At 36.8% G+C, this 18,746-nt stretch overlaps 1 non-coding gene across 1 annotated transcript; it reads right to left on the reverse strand.

The window, feature by feature from the left end:
* Positions 1-17,341: 17,341 nt before the first annotated feature.
* Positions 17,342-17,444, reverse strand: LOC141581918 (U6 spliceosomal RNA). Its single transcript, XR_012514745.1, has one exon. It is a non-coding gene; the product is annotated as a U6 spliceosomal RNA (small nuclear RNA).
* Between the last annotated feature and the right edge of the window lie 1,302 nt (positions 17,445-18,746).

Consider the following 18,746-nt stretch of genomic DNA (forward strand, 5'->3'; position numbering starts at 1 on the left):
TTGCTAGCTCAGAAACTGAAGATGGCAAAATGTGAGAAAGATTTATTAGTAACACTCAGAGGCTGATATTAGGCCATGGATTTTCACTGACAGAAAAATCATGAAATATTAGTTCTTTAGTCTTTCATGTATCCTAGCCTTTTACTTGATCGATAAAATCAGAGGACAGAAGCTACCATATTTTAGCATATTTCTGACTCCATCAGTTGTAAGATGTACTATAATATTACGCATCAACAAGGAAAAGCAACAGTGTAATTAAACTGTGAAACACCATGCATTCAAATTCTAGGAACAAAATAGGAATTGGTACAATACAGTAGAGAAAGGGCAAGCATGAACTTCCATCTGTCACTAATTTCTAACCTGTCAGCCACCTAGCCTCTATTTTCACAGGTCATAAGGACACATCTATGTTCTGGAATAGCCTCAGAAGAAATGAGGGTCCATTTTTAAGGTTTTTCTGATAACAGCCATGGCTAAATTACAGGTTTGTCAAATTCCATAGTGGAGTAAAGATGTAATAAACTTTTTTTATTATTATTTTAATGCAAAGGCAATCAGAGGCATGATTTGGGACTAGGTTCTGTTTACAAGAAAACAGTTAGAACTCTAGAGCCCTTTATTGCACATTTTGTCTCTGGTATAACAGTGTCATTTCACATATCCCTAAATCTTAACATATCAGTTGAAAGTACAATAAGGAAGGCTTTCATCAGTCAAATAGTTTCTGTTTTCTACACCAACATCTTTAATCAGTAAAGATCTCTTATTTTTATGGCTGTCAGTTATTGTCTCACGCAGCCAGATTCTAAATTACCTTGCCATCTTTCACTTTGAACTACTAACAGAATTCTATTTTGCATAAACAAAAAATGTCTGTGGGTTGGGTAGTAATTTAGTCAGTACCTTATACACATTTTTTAAATTAATGCATCAATTTGGTATTTTTTCATTATGCTGCACAAATACAAAATGTTTGGGGTTCTTTAAGGAAAAAGTAATCCTTCTGACTATACATATTTTGGTTTAAACTTTCCTGAGAGGAAATTAGTACGTGACTCACTTCAAAGGTAGAGATTACAATAGGGTGGCCCTTAAGTGAGTAGAGCCTTTTCTTCATATAATAGCTTAAAAGGTCAAAGCTATTAACTTTTTTTGGAAACGTAAGCTGGGCACATTTGGAAGGGCATCTCAGACTTGTCACATTGCAGAAGTTAGAGGCTCAAATGCACTAGAGCTTAAAACCGTTTCTGATCTGTGATCTTTCACAAACCCAAGGTATGGAGGAGTCAGCAAAAGCCAGGCCACAATGCCTCCATCCCCCTTCTCTCATTTCCCTGCTCCTGCCCAGACCAGAAGTATGTATGAGACACACATACAACATGTACCTGCAAAGAAATACTAAACTGCCTTCACATTTCTCAATATTCATCTGATATAGACACCACGAGTCTCTCCTCAGTAAAATGCAATCCATTCACATGGAGGCTCAACGAAGAGCAATAAACACATAAAGTGTTAAGAGGTCAAATTTCAATAGTCAAAGACAAAATGTCATTGTAGAATTAATTTGACTGGGCAGCTTTGATCTTTTTTTCAAAGTCAGGTTGACTACTGGGTCAAATTCTTATGAGAGAAATGTATTATAATTTGTTAGTCTGTCATCAAATAGGCTGCACACATTGAAATATGAAGTGTGCTGGAAATACGTTTTCTTTAGAACTTAGTTAAAAAGAAAATAATAGTTTATTACTTTAAACTATCGCTTAGGGTATTACTTTATTTTTGACTATGCAAATTGTATAAAGTATACAGTAGGTCATCATGGAGGGCGTTACTTTATTTTTAACTATATATTTAATTTTAGAACAAAGACATATTTTAATGGATTTGGTTGCTAATAGCCATCAAGTTAAAATTTGTTGTACAAGTGACAATCTTTGGATCAATGACATGTTGTAATACTTTCCTTTTATATTTTCCCCAAATTACTTTGATAGCCCTTAGACTTTTTTCTTCTTTTACTTCTTTCATTCATATTGAGATCTGAATTGGAAGGAACTGTATAGAAATTTTCAGCTTCCTTTTTTTTTTTTTTTTTTGAAACAGACTCTTGCTCTGTCACCCAGGCTGGAGTGCAGCAGTGGCACCATCACGGCTCACTGTAACATCCCCCTCCCAGATTCAAGCGATTCGCATGCCTCAGCCCCTTGAGTAGCTGGGACTACAGGCATATGCCACCACACTCAGCTAATTTTTTTTCTTTTTTCAGTAGAAAACTGGTTTCCTCAAGTTGGGCATGCTGGTCTTGAACTGCTTGCCTGAAGTGATCTGTCTCCCTCGGCCTCTGAAAGTACTGGGATTACAGGCCTGAGCCACCATGTCCAACCTCAGTTCTTTAAATAAGTAACTATAAATAATCAATTTACTTGAAATTCTTATAGTTCTGGATTGTTTATTTTAAAAACTATTGTGTACAGTTCTAATACATGTTGGTGACCTAAGTGGAAAATTCAACTGAATAAACTGATGCTGCAAATATTTTATTATGAATTATTAAAGTTTTATTCTCACCATTGTAATATCTACAAAATACAATATTTAATAAATATTTAATGAAGGAATAGTAATTGTTGTGAGCTAATACAAATATGTTAGCTCATCTAAATTTGACTAAATAAATACATGACAGATACCATATATGCACATATATTTTTAAATATCTCTTCATTTGAACAAATGTCCTTACTTAAAACTGGTTAAACCAGTCCACTCAGGCTGCTAGAAGATGACAATTCCCAAGAAGGCTGCAGACACCCCTTGTTTATGTTGCTAAATGAGCATTTACTATGCTACTATTACTTCCATAGAATTTTTTTCAGACCCTAGCAAATATCACGCTATCTTGGCCATTTTAAATATTTTTCTTAAATAATTCAAAAATAACATTTTACTCATTACATATGGCAAACTAGTGCTTACTACAAGATTTTACTTTCTTTGTAGAGTTGAATCGATAGAAAAATAAAAGAAATAAGGTGAAAAAGCAAATAATAATTAAGAAATTAGGTTTTAAAAGAGCATAAGAGTACTTTTATTTTAATCTTATGTTTTTTCATGTTGTGTTATCTATTCGTATGGAGATGATACCTAGCAAAAAAACAAAAAAAAGAGGAAAAAGCATATGAAGAAGGAGTGGGTCCCTCTGTGGTTTCCAGAAGGAGCAGGGAAAGAGGTGGAAGTGAATGTTATCAGATAGCCCTGGATAGTTTTATAAAATTACAGAGATCAGCACACACACCCAATCACCAGAACATTCCGGCCATGATTGCTTTTCCCTTAGCAATAAATGACAACTTAGCTTCTACTGAGGCAGGTGGGAAAAATGTTAGAAAGATATCCAAATTAATAGTGGTCACCATATGATCTACCAATCGCAAAATATGTTATCAAGTCATTAAATAATATATTTCATTATGATCACATTTTATTGTTTCCCTAATAAGTAGGAACTTTATTTTAGGTATTACCAAAGTTTGATTTGAACTGAAAGAGCTGTACAGCTGCATGAATGCTTATAAAGTTTGAAGAATCTGCATACAAGCATGATAAAAGTGCAGAGTAGAGCCTTAATGAGTATTTTTTATTTAACAATTTACTTGGAATAAAGACAAATTACATCAGTCACACGTCAAACAAGTTCACCCTGCAAACCATCACCTTACCCAAAAGAGAGTATTTGGTCAAGTAGGGCAAACTGTGTTAATGACCCCAGTGACCCATACTTGACAGCAAGCCAAAGGTGACTATGTTTCCCTCCCAAGCCACCTTTTCATTACAGAGATAATGTTGTTTATAACATTTCATCAACAAATTGCCTCAGGACTTGGGCATGGTTAAGAATAACCCTTAAAAGGACAATGAGCAGTAGAAATGTCAGTTAGTTAAAATGAAATTTCATGCAGGCATCTTGACAAAAGTGCAATGGAGAGAGGCAGGCACACAAAAATGGAAGTTTATAAAAGTTGGTGTTTTCAAATGGTGATATGTCCAGTGTCAAAGACTGAGCAGGCACACAGTTTAAGTTTTGTAAAAGCCTTCACAGCCATGACTATAAATAAAATGATGGAGTTCTTCAAAATAGGTACTTTAAAGTACACATTTATTTGGTCTGGGATCATGCTAACAGGAGTTTAAAAATTAGAAAGGGGAGGCATCAGTGAGTGTTATAAATGTTGGGTACTGGTGCACGTAAAAAGCATGTCACAGTGTAATAATACTGATGATAATAACAGTGTTCACAGCCAACATTTATTGAGTCTACCTATAAGCAAGACATTTTAAGTGCCTGACATATATTAGGTCAATTAATTCTTATAACAATATAAGGAGATAATATTATCATTCTCCCTGTGTTATTGGTGAAGATACTTAGACCTAAGATATTATAGAACATGCCCATAATTAGTTAGTTTCCACCAAAGCTTGAACTCAAAAGCAGATCTGAGTTTCTTTTTTTAACTCTCAGATCTACAAACTATGACACAAAAGATAGCAGTAATTACCTTCTTTTATGTGGTGATCATTAAGCCATGAATGGCTCCACACCCCAGGTAAATGTTGACTTCCACTCTTATTCCTTCAAAATGTCTTCTTTGGCCTAAGGCCTTGGTGCTCCTTCCAAAGACCCTAAATACAAAATTTTACCATCATGTAGTCACAAAGCTATCTGATGAGACAAAGAAAGAAAATGATGAGAGTGTTTTATCAATATACCTATCTTCCATCCCCTTTGGCCTCCACTCCCTTTTTGTTTAAGAGCTCCTATCAGAGTTTAGTATTCATTTTGGTACTTAGCATTCTCTATGGTTAGTAATTCCAACATCATAGAACAGTCAAGGCATTATGCTAACAAAACTCTGCCCTCAATTTCACCATTTAAATGAACAATATGAGTTTCTTCATGCTGTTTTTGTTGGATCTTATTATATCCATTGCAAGGAAAGAACCCATCTATTCCTCATACTTCATTTCACTCTACTCCTTTGTAATCAGCAAAATTCTTAAGACATGGTTGTTCACTGAAATATTACATATGAAATAATCGCCGTGAATCCCACACCACTTTTACTATCAAATTTTCTACTGAAATTGGTTTTATTTATGCAGATAAGACTAAAAATCATTATACTAATGACTGAAAAGTTCCATACACATTTTTATAGACAAAAGGCTAGACAAAGGTCATCCAAGAATCTGAAAACTGGTTATTAGAATAGTAATGAGTGAGGTCAAACATTTTTTGACTTAGGCTTTATATATAGGAAGACCAATTGGACCTGTAATTTCCAGAGTCCTTTATTTGTCTAACTGCTCAGAATAAAAGAAGAAAGCATTATTACCTAGCTATCTAAAACAACAAGAACAACAAAAATGCTGTTCTTTGAAAAATTCACATTATGTATTATGCAACAGTTAAGATCAGGGTATATCCACAAATATAACCATTTAAGAGTCCACCCTAAGAAATTTGTTTAAACTTCATGGCCAAGTCCTCACAATGCTTTGGTTTTTGCAAATTTGGCAAGGTCAAGGAGTTCACGGGAGTGCTGTAATGCCAGTGTGCTTTATTTAATAAAGATGAGACCTGTCATTACCCAGGGAAGCACTGTGCTGTGGGTGTGGGGAGGAAAGAGCAGAGCTGCCTTGCCCTGGCAAGCAGAGTCAGCAGTGTTGTGTGTGTTTGTTGGACACCTTCATTGTGGACTTGGCAGAGCTCAGCCATCTAGTGACAAATACAGGACTCAGGCTGGATCCTGGCCCACATTTTGGGGACCATTTGGACCAGCTTGTTCAGACTGCTTTCAAACAATCTTACAGGCTTGGCCATCATCACTGAGTGACTCCCATTGGCTGATACTCAGCCCAGGAAGGAAATCGAGCCCCTGGCCTCTAAGAGGCCCTTTAGAAATGCCAAAGTTTTGGCATGCTGCAAAATAAAGAGGCGACTGTTTCAGAAACCCCTATATTCTCTGGAGACAGAAACCAATGATGAAGTTTGAGGAAAATAAAGAAGAAGAAAAAAACACCTATAATAGGAAAAGGGAAAAAATACCATTTTGACTAAAAACACTCAAGGATAAATATGATAGATTAAAGATGGCCACAAACTTTGCATTACTTATCCCCCATGGAAAGATGGAATTTATTTCCCTTCCCTTTGAATCTAGGCCAGTCTTGTAACGAATCTGACCAAAGCTTTCCATTTTACAGAAAGGCCAATCCAGTCTCATTAAGGGAAGACACGGAGAAAAGGGGTCCCCATATGTCCCCTCCAATCATCAGGTACCTGAGTAAACCATTTAGAAATTCTAGGCTCAGCTGTCATCCTACTACATCTGCATGAAAGAGCCCTAAGAAGACTAGCAGAACTTTTTATTAAAATAATTGTTTTATATTCCACTACAGTTAGGCATGGCTTTTTATGGAACAACAGATAGCTGAAACAGCTATTAGTAGCATTCCTGACAAATATTTTTCTCCATCTTCACATAAACACACTACTGAGATTATTACAGTGAATTGAGCCAAGCTTATAAATGACAAGGCCTCAAAGAAAAAACATGAGTCTAATAATTCCCTAGACTTAAAGAACTTCAGTGTCTAGCCAACGACCCCTTTTTGGTTAATAGTCAACATGAGTATCTTGTTTATTGGACTAGGCATGAAATACAACCTGAGTTTGCAAAATAATAATTTTAGGTTAAAATTTTAAATAGGAAAAACAGTTCTAATAACGGCTTTTAATCTTGAACTACTGAAGGACAAAACAGCTATAAAGTGGGGGGAAAAAAAAGGAAAAACATTTTGGCTATGTCTCAAGGGCTGCACTAACCTGAAGCAACATAACCTTTTCTTCCGAAACATATCTTATTGCTTTTGCATACTGTGAAAGGCAAATTGATTCCACTTTTTGCCAGAGAGGAAAAGTGCCATGTATACATGCAATTTTCCTCTTCAATGACCCCAAGTGAGATCATGGGCTGAGAGGCTGGGCTAAGAACTCTTCTTTGAAAAAAAAAATTATTTTAGCTTTGAAGACACATGTAGAGATTTGTTCCACAGATAAACACATGTCACAAGGGTTTGTTGTACATATTATTACAGCACCCATGTATTTTAAGCTCAGTACCCAATAGTTACCATTTCTGATCCTCTCCCTCCTCCCAACCTCCCACCTTAAGTAGTCTTCTGTGTCTGTTTCTTTTTTTGTGTTCATAAGTTCTTATTATTTAGTGCCCACTTATAAGTGAGAACATGCAGCATTTGGTTTTCTGTTCCCATGTTAGTTTGCTAAGGAGGGTAGCCTCCAGCTCCATCCATGTAAGAACTCTCCTTAGTAAATGATCTTACTCAGGAATCCTCTGCTCCTTAACTGCCTATACACCTGGATGATTTCATTTTCCCTGCTTCAGGCTTTGACTTCCTAAATAAACTCTACATGTTTAATTTCCTTGATAGAGATCTGAATATGTGTCCCATGTCCATTATATACTTAATTCTTTTTCTTTTTTTTTTGAGATGGAGTCTCGCTGTATTGCCCAGGCTGCTGGAATACAGTGACCTAATCTCAGCTCACTGCGACCTTCGCCTTCCAGGTTGAAGCAATTCTCCTGCCTCAGCTTCCTGAGTAGCTGAGACTACAGGTGCATGCCACCATGCCCAGCTAATTTTTGTATTTTTAGTAGAGACAGGGTTTCACTATGTTGGCCAGGAGGAACTCTATCGCCTGACCTCGGATTACAGGCATGAGCCACTGCACCCGGCCACATATGTCTATTTTATTTAACGTTAAGGTTAGCATCCCCTTTCATTATTTCACAAAAATTAAAAATACATTTCAAAATTTTTAAAACTAAATACATATTGATTAATAGAAGGCTGAACACATCACGCTGTCACCGAGTAGCATTGGTGTTAACCTCCATTTCAGTAGGAGAGAGAAGAAATACGTTTATGTCCTTAGCTGCCATTTCTGCGATATCTATCTGGTAATATCTATTACATCCTATTGTCTAGAAAGTGCCCAACCCACAAAGCAGGTTGTTCTAGGGTACACCTGTGCTTTACCTGCTACATTCCTCAGCTGATTGCCCACACAAGCTCTTCTCTCTGACTTGATCCGTTTCAGAGGTTTATAAGGTCCCCAAAAGAGAAGGCGGTTTATAAGGTCCCCAAAATCTTGTCTCCTTTCTCCTTTTCTCATGAAATGTTCACGCTATGCCAATTTTACACACGAGCAATCAGAAGCTCAGAGTTCAGTCATATCCCAAGATCACAAAGCTAATAAATGACAGAATTGAGATTTGAACTTATGTCTGCTTGACTGTAAAGCCCATCCTACAACAGAAATATTTTCCAGTTACAAACTTATCCACCTTAGTCCATCCAGGAGTCCAAAAACAAATCAGTGTTTTGAGCAACTGGAGCTGTTGCCTCTTCAATTATAGGTAAGTTAATTCCCTTTCTTGCTTAAGACAATCTGAGTTGGGTTGCTGCCTCCAGTAGCTATGAGGGTCCCGAATAATATATTCATGGTAATGTCAAAGCCTCAGAAAAAAAGAAAAGTTTATCCCTAATGTGTTTGTTGAGGAAGCCTGCCATAGTAGGTAATGTATGGTGGATTGGATAATAGTTATAACTGGAGAATAGCCAAGACATTGGAAGAACTCTCATTTTCAGCATCTTGGCAATCTCAAAGCCTCATAATAACAGAGATGTCATTATTGCAAAAATGATGCTTCCCACATGCTTCCCACCTTTTAAGAGCTATGTGCATATTTCTTAAGTAATTCTCTTTCTCTGTGAGCATGAAAAAAACTGCCTACTTTTGAATTTTGTTCACTCACAGATTTCACCTTCATTGCTGTTACTTTTGTAATACGTCTTACATAAAAGGCATGATTTAAAATATTTTTCCCACTACTGTGCACACTATGTATGCCTTGTGGTTGGAAACATAGAAAGCAGTTATATAATTCAGGATGTCTGAGTTTCAGAGTCAGGGATCAAATTGTTTCTGACCTAAGTAACACCTATTTAGTTCTTTTAGTATCATCATATGTATATATATTTTTTCTTTTTCTTGAAAGTTAAATCTGGTGGCCAGGTGTGATGGCTCACGCCTATAATCCCAGGACTTTGGGAGGCTGAGGTGAATGGATCACAAAATCAGGAGATAGAGACCATCCTGGACAACATGGTGAAACCCTGTCCTTACTAAAAATACAAAAATTAGCTGAGTGTGGTGGTGCATGCCTGTAATCTCAGCTACTTGGGAGGCTGAGGCAGGAGAATCACTTGAACCCAGGAGACGGAAGTTGCAGTGAGCGAAGATCACACTACTGCACTCCAGCCTGACAACAGAGCGTGACACCATCTCAAAAAAAAAAAAAAAATATATATATATATATATATATATATATATATATATATATATTTAAAAAGTTAAATCTATTGGGTTTCCTAAGATATTTGTTATTTCATACAGCTATCTGTAAGTTACAAGTGAGGGAGGTCAGATTTCAAAGTCTGCTCATAAGATGATAATGGGCAAGAATGACGACTTGGACTCAATTTGGTCTTGTCTTACTCTTCTTTATGCCAAAATCAGCTAATAAGGAATATAAAGAATTTATAGAGGGCAAAGTTATAAGTAGACGGACATGAGCCCCTCGTTTGTGTTTTCCTGTGACGGTGGTCTTGGAAGCCTGGGTGGAAGCAGAAGCCCACAGAGGCAGGTAGCCACAGCACTACTGTCCCCTATACTCGGGGCACACTGACATCCAGAAATGACTTATCAGGCAATAGAAATACTACTTAGCATACTACCCAGGCTGTATATTCAGGCTCCAGAACTTGAAATGTTTGTTCTGCCATCACTGAGCAAGCTCCCCTAACCTGCACCCAATAATGCTCTAAGCATGTCCACTGAGGGGCTTTTTATGGGCAAGCCTTGCCAAGGCCTTCTGCCACAAGTAACTGATTTTTGCGCTTTTCTCAGCTATTGAATTTTTAAGAAATAGTAATAAAAATTAGTTACTGTAGAGTTTGGCATTCTCGCCGTACATTCTGCAATTTGCGTCGCACCTAATCTCTATAACTTGGTGAGTATAAAGGCAAAAATAGGTTTGATTGCAAGATTTTTCAAATAAAGCAATAGATACTATTCTATCTTCTCTTTCATATGTTTGTAACATTTGCTGGTTTTTTTTTTTAATACTAGATGAAATTTCCTTTTATCCACAGAAGGATGGAAGAGTCCATTCTTGTGCCTGCTCCTCAAGGAGTTAATGACAGGACTTTTAGTAGCAACCACAAAGTCTGGGTGATAGCCCAAAAAGATGAAAATGTTTAAGAAGCATTGCTTTAGAGATATGTTATATCCCAAACAGAGGGCTCATTTGTCTAGCTTATGGGTGAGGCTCTGTATTAAGTTCCCATCCCAGGGAACTTTGCCAAAGACTAGGATTTGGGACTCATAAATCAAGTGGAGCTAACCTACTTAGACTGAAATTCTATCGTTCAGTGTTGAGAGGTTTTGAATAGGCTAATGCAAGAATGCAATTTTCATAAATACCAGTGGTTTCACCTCAGTATATATCTTTATGTGAGTTTGAAGCATTGTCAAATTACATAAAAATGAAACTGGATATTAAAATCCAAAATATAAAAATTTTTAGCAAATATGACCTAAAGAGTTCATGGAATAAAGAGAAATTGGACACTGAGTTAGATCTTTAAGGTGTCCTGAAAAGTATGTAATTATCACTTGGCCACCAAACATGAAGCTTACTCTAAGAAGAATATAATAGAATAGAAACAAATTTCAAAAATTGTTCATTCGTATACTTGCAATCTAACAGATATTACAAATGATAACAAACATAAATTCTGTTTTGCAAATGAGATCCATGTAAGTAGGTCTAGTTGGAATAAGGGAAGTATATGATCTCCTAGGATTATGGCAAAGATGGTGTTGAGTTAGCATGCTTTGATTATGGTAGGTGATAGAAATAACTCCTAGCTTACTTCTAGAACCTGAAATAAATCATAAAATTGACCTAATGGAAATAAATTAATTGGCTTGTTGAGAAACTTATTATACCTAGAAAAATAAATATCTATGTGGGAATAGGGAATGCAATGTATTAGTTACTACCAAATGTTTCTGTTCCTAGATTTGGCTTTAGAGTAAACAGATCTAGGTTTAAATCTCAGTGTTATGACATAGTTATGTAAACTTCAGAAATTATTATTATTATGATTATTTTTTTTTTTGGAGACAGAGTCTCTCTCTGTCACCCAGGCTGGAGTGCAACAGTGCAATCTCCACCTCCCAGGTTCAAGTGATTCTCCTGCCTCAGCCTCCCCAAACCTGGGATTACAGGTTTCTGCCACCACGTCAGGCTAATTTTTGTATTTTTAGTAGAGACGGGATTTCGCCATGTTGGCCAGTCTGGTCTTGAACTCCTGATCTCAGGTAATGCACCCGTCTCAGCCTCCCAAAGTTCTGGTATTACAGGCATAAGCCACCACGCCAGGCCCCAAAATTATGTTTTGTAAGTCTATGCTTCTTCTTAGATACATAAAATAGGCAAACAAATCTGGGATTCTATGAGGGATTAATTCGATGACATATTAAAGACCTAATCCATCATAGGTCTTCAATACATAGAAGATATTTTTTCTAATTATTTTATTTTTAATCTTCTAGCATACGAGGTAATACATGGAAAATTGATAGGCAGTGTTTAGTTCAACATATTTGGTATTATCTCATTCCAGTCTTGAAAAAATAATTTTTAGACATTCTATGTGTAACCCTCAGGAGCCTGTAAATGAAACTTCTGACAGTCACTCCCAGCAGGCATCCAGCCACATAGTTCATGCTCCCTGATGCCTTGCATACATATTCCAAAATGCTGTCGCTCCACGTTCCTATAGTTACCGGGACCTTGGAAAATGTCCTACTTCTCTCCTCTGTATTCAAGAATTCCTCACAGATCAGTTGCTCTCACCAAAACAAAAGTAGTTTCATTGGGCTTTCTGCCAAATGCCTGAGCAGGGAGGACTTCCTTTTCTAGTGAGAGAACTGCAAGCAAGTGGGTCAGGCTATAACCCACAGGCCTGCATGGTAGGCCTGGATGTTCTACCGCAAATATCCCCTTCCCTATGATTACCACTGAAGACATCGCCAAGCCCCATCTCAGTTTCAGGGCTTAAAATAAAATATTCAGCTGCCTCAATCATGCTAGCAAGAACTGGGTAAAAATTATAATGAAAATGCAGTGCAAATGCAGCATTTTAAAATTACACAGACTTTAAAAATATTGCACAGTTCAGGCTTGACTTTAGAAGCTTTTAAGGTAAAATTGTTGAATTTATTTATTTATTTATTTATTTATTTATTTATTTATTTATTTTGAGACGGAATTTCACTCTTGTTACCCAGGCTGGAGTGCAATGGCGCGATCTCGGCTCACCGCAACCTCCGCCTCCTGGGTTCAGGCAATTCTCCTGCCTCAGCCTCCTGAGTAGCTCAGATTACAGGCACAGGCCACCATGCCCAGCTAATTTTTTTGTATTTTTAGTAGAGACGGGGTTTCACCATGTTGACCAGGATGGTCTCGATCTCTTGACCTCGTGATCCACCCGCCTCGGCCTCCCAAAGTGCTGGGATTACAGGCTTGAGCCACCGCGCCCGGCCGTAAAATTGTTGAATATAATGAATTATTAGATGAATAATCAAATCAACAGTACCTTAGTATATGAAACATGTACTACAGTGTCCAAAGTGTCACTGTATATTTAGCCAAGATGAACTGAACACTGTAGAGCTGCATAAATAGAAAATGTCACGACAGTAGTTTCTGAAAAGTACTACGGGTGTGGTACAACCACACAGATTAGCTACAAATCGTACTGTGGTTAGCTAAGGCTGCTGTAATGGAATATCATAGGCTGGGTGGCTGAAACAATAGATATTCATTTCTCACAGTTCTGGAGACTGGAAGTCCAGGATCAAGATGGCAGCAGATTCCGTTGCTGGTGATGGTTCTCTTCCCTGTTTATGGAGGACTAACTTCTGGCACTATCCTCATATGGGAGAGAGAGAGAGTGAAAGAGAGAGACAGAGAGAGAGAGAGAGAAAGAAAGAGAGAGAGAGAGCACTCTGATCTCTCTTCTTCTTTTCATAAGGGTATTAATTCCATCATAGGGGCCACTGACCTCATCTAAACCTAAAATCTAATTTACCTCCCAAAGGTCTTACTTCCAAATACCATCCCAAGGGGTTTAGGACTTCAACATATGAATTTGGGGGGAAACAGACATTCAGTCTGTAACACACACGCACTGAAAAGTAAATTTGTGCTGAACTCTTTTCTAGCAACTATTTGGAAGCAGAGAGTGAGATGGGCAAGACAGGAAGCCATTCATTATTTCCTGGAAAGGATAAGCATGAGGGATTTATGCAAGTCCAACAAGGGCAGTATAGAGTCAAAAAGTAACACTGGGAAAGGGAGAGAAAAGAGCAAAACAAAGTTAGGTGGGAGTGTTTTGTTGTTGTTGTTGTTGTTTTGCAGGGTTTTCTGTTTTTTGTTATTTTTACGCATTAAGAAGCGCAGCAGGCTTTAATATGACTTGCTGGCTAAAAGTTCTAACGTGAAGAGTCTTTTTCAGCAGATACCCCACAGAATTCCTCTTATACATCAAAGGAGGTATCAGAATCCTTTGGTTATAACCTTACTATCAGACGATTATATGTGAATATTTGTAAAGATACATTTTCAACAATTCAACTAAATACAATGGACCAAAATCTGATAGATTCCAGAAAGTTTCACCTTTCCTTTTCATCAAATCTTACTTACCTGAAATTCTCTTGCATAGGACTGTTCACTTACACTCAGAATTCAAGCCCTTTTAAAGGCACCTACACCCTAAGAGAAAAGATTTCAGTGAAAGGCATGCCAAGATTTGGACTCTGCCGCTTATGTAGGCCTGTGACTAGAGGCAATGCACCGACCTGCTTATGGTCTGAGTAGCTCATCTTTATAATGAAGTTACTAATGCCCACCACAGAAAATTATAAGAATTTCTAAAATTCAATGAATCTGAATTATTTTTTAAATGCTGAAGTTGCACGGGGGGCCAGGCACAGGGGTTCACACTTGTAATCCCAGCACTTTGAGAGGCCGAGGCAGAAGGATAGCTTCAGGGCATGAGTTCAAGATCAGCCTGGTCAACATAATGAGATCCTGTCTCTAAAAAGAAAAAAATTGAAAAAATTAGATGGGCATGGTGGCACACACCTCTAGTCTCCACCACTCAGGAGGCTTGAGGTGGGAGGACTGCTTGATTCCAGAAGTTCAAGGCTGCAGTGAACTATGAATCACAACACTGCACTCTGGCCTGGGCAACAGAGTAACACGCTGCCTCTAAAAAATTTGAAATTAAATTTAAAGAATATATAGCACTGTTATTCAGTTCAAATGCCCCTGGATTAGGTGATCTTTTAAACCCGGGGTCCCCAAATCCCAGGGCACAGACCACTATGTGTCCGTGGCCTGTTAAGAACTGTGCCACACAACAGGAGGTAAGCAGCAGGCAAGGGAGCATTACCATTGAGCTCCGCCTCCTGTCAGATCAGCTGTGGCATTAGAGTCTCATAGGAGCACAAACCCTACTGTGAACTGCACATGTGAGATATCTAAGTTGTATGCTTCTTATGAGAACCTAACTAATGCCTGATGATCTGAGGCGGAAGAGTTTCATCCTGAAACCTTCCCCCAACCTCCATCCATGGAAACATTATCTTCTACAAAATGGGTCCTTGGTGCCAAAAAGGTTGCTGCTTTAAACTCTTTCCATTCTCTTGTGCAGAGGTGACATACATAGCAAATTCTCCCATCAGAGCAAGTTTTGATTAAATTTGACAGCTTGAAGAGAATGCAGGAAGCATTAAGAAGGAGGATGTTTAAAGCAAGAATGGGGGGAAATGATCCATTGTGAAATCAGACAATTACGTAATACTTCGAATATATATCACAGAAGAGAGAACAGGCATAACATGAAGAAGTAATGAAGAAAGACTAAAACTCAGGAATTTTAGGAGTTTCTCAGATTAATTACCCATGCTATTGGATAGGTGATATGAAGTACCATTTCCATCCACCAAAGGAAGCTGATATAATAGCAATAATACAATATACAATAGCTACACATATTAGCATCCTAATTTCTCTAGCTCATAACTATGTGTTGGTAAAGTTTGCTTTGCTTTAACTTGTAAACCCGAAGGAAAAAGTTCGTGTATGGAGATAATTTAATACATGTTCTCTACACTATGACTGTATGTTTTATTGCAGTTTTTAAGGTGAGATCTCAGTGGGAAGGATTAAACTTGACATTTTTCTCTGAGGGTGAGTTCTTGTGATAGGTAGAGAAGAAGAAAGGGAGTAGTGAAAATCCAGCCTTGGTTGAAGCGGAGAGGGGTCAAGATGCCGTGGGTGTAGAAGAGGAGACAGCTCCCATTAGAGGAACATTTTTAAAGTGTGTGGCTATTCATCTTTTAAATCAGCACTGATCATATCGGGAAATTTTCAGGTTGTTTTTACTTCTACTTACCATGAACTCAATCGAGGCCTAATTTTGGCTCTATCTTTTGGAAATCCTAAAATATAAAGTTGTTCAGTGTATGTTTGTATTCTCTCCTCCCAAAAAACATACAGGACTAATTTTTTTTTCTTTTGAAATGCAGTTTGCTCTTGTTGCTCAGTCTGGAATGCAATGGCACAATCTTGGCTCACTGCAACTTCCGCCTCCCATATTCAAGCAATTCTCCTATCTCAGCCTCCCTTCTTGCTTCTATTATAATTTGTATTTAGTTAATCATACTCAGATTTACTTGAAATAAGTTGTCTACTTATTATTATTTTTAAATGCATTCGCTTATTTTTTTTTATTTTTAAACATATCCATTGAATTAGTAATAAATAGAAGACTTCTCTGGCCTAGGACACAATTACTCAAGTTACTTTAGGTCGTGAACAAAGTTGTGCAAATCTCACTACTCATAGAGTTGCTCATTTTCTGTTGGTTTTGAGGAATTTAAGCTACAGAGTTAGGTTCTTCTTACATACTATCCAGGGCCAGAATACCCTCTGGCATTCATCTACTACTTACCTTTCTTTCAGTTGGGACATTTGGAATTACGGAGGTTGAAATTACATAAAGTATCTATAACACATATGATATATATCACAGGAGAGAGAAGCAGCAGAAGAGGAAGAAGTAATAAAGAAAGAATAAATTTCAGTAATTTTAGGAGTTTTCAGAATAATTGCACATGCTATTGGATAGGTGACATGAAGTGCCATTTTTATCCACCAAAGGAAGCTGATATAATAGCAATTGCTACACATATTAGCATCCTAATTAAGACTTCAATTTATTATCACAGGCATTTACTAGAAATCCTTGTGACACAATCCAAGGCACTTCAAGAGAGTGGAACACAGCTCTTCAAAATAGGCATGCTGGTAGTTGAAAATGTATGCCAGTGGAAAACATTCATGATCAATTATATCATAGATAGATAGGTAGTGGAGAATTAAGCTAAAGGAAATAATTTTTTAATTAGCCTAAACTTTCTTTGAATAAACTTGCACCAAAATTTAATGGTAAGAAAGAGCTGAAATTTCTATCCTTATTAGAAAGCAGCAGGCTGCTGCATGCCCAGGGGAATTCCTAGCCACAAAATGTTGTGGAATGCTGTTTTTTGGAAGTATCAACAGTTTATTTCAAGCAAAGTGAAGATATAGTATTAGGGTAGGATGAGCAGTTGTCTCCTTTCTGGTGCTAAGTATTTAAGACTGTAACAGAAATTGAAAATAGGAATTTAAGAAGGAGAAAAGTTATCATTTGAAACTTGAAACAAAGGAATTTAATACTAGCGATGACCAACTTATGCATAGAAAGGACTTTTAAAGCCTGGCAAGGTAAGCACAGAGAAACATTGCATTTCATTGCACAGATACAAAGAATAGAAGACAAGGGAGCCAGTGAAAGCCAAGGCAAAGGTGGTCACGGCCTCTGCGTGAAAGCACATCAGGTCTTCAGTGGTGGGGTAGGAAAGAGGCAGAGATTTGGTAGAGCAATGCTGTGTGGAAAAGGCTGATTCAACCCGGTAAGTGGAGAGTTATCTAACTACGTGTTATCTTCTAGGACGTGGAAATGGACTCTAATGCACGGACTTGGAAATGCGTCAGATTAATATCATTGACTTAATACCTTTACTTAAAAATTACATGTTGCGCAGGGGCCATGCTAATCTTCTCTGTATCGTTCCAATTTTAGTATATGTGCTGCCGAAGCGTTCCATATTTTTTAGATTGGATTTAAGACAAAAAAAAAAAAAAAAAAAAAAAAAAAAAATTACATGTTGCGAAAGACTTACAAAAAAGGGGGTCCCTTATTGTACTTGATTTTATGCTATAAACCCTGCTAATCTCTTTGATTTTTAAGATTCTCCATGAGATACATGGCCACAAAAATACAATGAGAATGTCTTCCGTAGGATGATACAATTATAATATCTCTTTCAAATTGGAAGAAATATACAACAATCAGCTTCAATTACCTTGGGAAACAGAAGTCAAGGCTGGCGTGAGAGAACTCTTATCTTTAATCCTTTGGTATTAATTAAATTTTTTATTATAAATATAATTAAAAAGTAGTTAATTAGGAAACAAAATTATTTCATGTTGTTATTTCAATTTCGATGCAATATATAAACATGTACAATTTCCCAAGACATATATTTATAGTATATTACAATATTGAGAATTATTTCAGAGTTCTATACTAATAATTTTTTTTAATTTTTTTAAAGAGACAAGGTCTTGCTATATTGGTTAGGCTGGACTTGAAACCCCGGGCTTAAGCTCCCGCCTCAGTCACCTGAGTAGCTGGGACTATGGGTACATGCCACTATACTCAAGTAAAAGTACTTTCTAAGTAAATTGCTGTATCTTCCAATTTCTTAAAGAAATTGTTTAATATTTTCATAATCAGAAAAAAGAAAATTTATAATTAAGTTATAAAAGAAAGTTCTTTTATTTGTTCTAATTAACAACTATTTTTTTTAAATCCCCATTATTAAGAAAATTTACCACTTCTTTGAATTTATTTTGACCCATACCAATGGAAAGAATATTTTGATTTTAGATCAATGATGAAATATTTTATGAAATAGAAGATGGATTTAAATAATCTTTCTTAAAGATTTTATACAGCTGAAAGTTATTGTAAATAGAGAAGACGTTGATTCTGGGCTTTAAATATTCCACACCCACTTTCTTTTTAGACCTTAAATCTCATTCAAGTTATTCTGCATAAACACCGTCAGAATGTATATGCCAGATTTCATTACAGCTTCAAAGAAAGAAATGTGAACATAGTGTAAATTCAAGGACATCAGAGAGATTTTTTTTCCACTGCTTGTATAAATATTAAGAGACATGATTTGGTTTCGTTTTGTAACAGATTTAGTATCTTTACATTCATTTTCCTCATAAATAAATAAAGCTTGCATAATAAATAATTTTAACAATATCATACCAAAAAGCCAAACAAATATTTGACATTATATTAATAAAACAAGTTGATCCTCACTGATT

Source organism: Saimiri boliviensis, chromosome 1 (assembly GCF_048565385.1).
Source record: "Saimiri boliviensis isolate mSaiBol1 chromosome 1, mSaiBol1.pri, whole genome shotgun sequence".
In the NCBI taxonomy this organism is placed as follows: domain Eukaryota; kingdom Metazoa; phylum Chordata; class Mammalia; order Primates; family Cebidae; genus Saimiri; species Saimiri boliviensis.